Raw genomic sequence first — 1,773 nt, forward strand, 5'->3', positions numbered from 1 at the left:
TGTGGGAGAAGTCAAAAAAATGTTTCTTATTACTGCCTCTTCCTGCCTGGCTTGTCTCCACCACTCCCAGCTAATAAAGCATTTCCTATTGCTGAGCACACAGCCACCAGCAGCCTCCCTTCCTCCCGCTCACCGGGCCCCAGCTCCATCCTGGCTCCCTTGACTCCCTCCCCGAGCATTTTCCCACCCCAATTTCCCACTTTTTACGGCAAATTCCACCCCACGGCACGGAGGTGGCCGTCAGGACTTCACCCCCATCATCATCCCCCAGGTGCTCAGCAGGAGCACAGCTTGCTCGGGTGGGGATGGAAGGTTCTAGAGAGGTGCTGTGGGAATGGCCTTGGCCTGCTTGGCCGCCCCTCCCTGGCTATTCCAGGCCGGTTATTCCCAGAAATTCCAGGGTGCAGTGCTGAATGAGGCCTTTCTTGGGAGGCCTAAAAACAGAGGCTGGACAAAATTAAGGGAATAAAAAGCAGTTATTTATTTATTTATTTATTTATTTATTTATTTATTTATTATTTATTTATCTATCTATTTATTTATTCATTATTTACTTATTGATGTATTATCTATCTATCTATTTATTTATTATTTTTTATTTATTTATGTATTATCTATCTATCTATCTATCTATCTATTATTTATTTATTTATTTGGGGTTTTAAAAATTTATTTATTGAAGGCCTTCAAGTATATTTCAGGTAGACTAAGTCCCCCTCAGGGACTACACCTAAAAACTGAGGCCAGACAAAATAAAGGGAATAAAAAGCAGTTATTTATTTATTTATTTATTTATTATCTATCTATATTTAGTATTTATTTATTTATTTATTTATTTATTTATTATTCATCTATCTATCTATCTATCTATCTATCTATCTATCTATTATTTATTTATTTATTTGGGGTTTTTAAAATTTATTTATTGAAGGCCTTCAAGTACATTTCAGGTAGACTAAGTCCCCCTCAGGGACTACACCTAAAAACTGAGGCCAGACAAAATAAAGGGAATAAAAAGCAGTTATTTATTTATTTATTTATTTATTTATTAATTATCTATCTATGTTTTTAAAATTTATTTATTTATGTATTATTTATTTATTTATGTATTATTCATCTATCTATCTATCTATCTATTTATTATTTATTTATTTATTATTAATTTGGTTATTTGTTTATTTATTTATTGAAGGCCTTCAGGTACATTTCAGGCAGACTAAGTCCCCCTCATGGACTACACCTAAAAACTGAGACCAGACAAAATAAAGGGAATAAAAAGCAGGGGTTTTTAAAATCTATCTATCTATCTATCTATCTATCTATCTATCTATCTATCTATCTATCTATCTATCTATCTATCATCTATCTATTAATTTAATATTTATTTATGTATTATTTATTTGGTTATTTGCTTATTTATTTCTTGAAGGCCTTCAGGTACATTTCAGGCACACTAAGCCTCCTCACCAGGGACTATACCCAAAAATGGACCAAACTTATAAAAGAATTAAAACCCATGACCCATTGTCCTTTTTGTACCAAAATGTGCCTTTAGGGCCTTCTATGAATATAATAATTTTTTATTCCTTTAGTTTTGTCTGCTGTCTGGTTTTAGGTAGCCCAAAAAGGCATCAGGAGGGCAAGAGAGGATTTTACCCTGGGGTGTAATGCAGGATCAGGGTGTGATAGATGAGTAATGGGATGGCTGACTCTCATAAATATATGTAAATATTATTTATATTTATATTTATATTTATATTTATATTTATATTT

This window comes from Agelaius phoeniceus, chromosome 35 (genome assembly GCF_051311805.1).
Source record: "Agelaius phoeniceus isolate bAgePho1 chromosome 35, bAgePho1.hap1, whole genome shotgun sequence".
NCBI lineage: Eukaryota > Metazoa > Chordata > Aves > Passeriformes > Icteridae > Agelaius > Agelaius phoeniceus.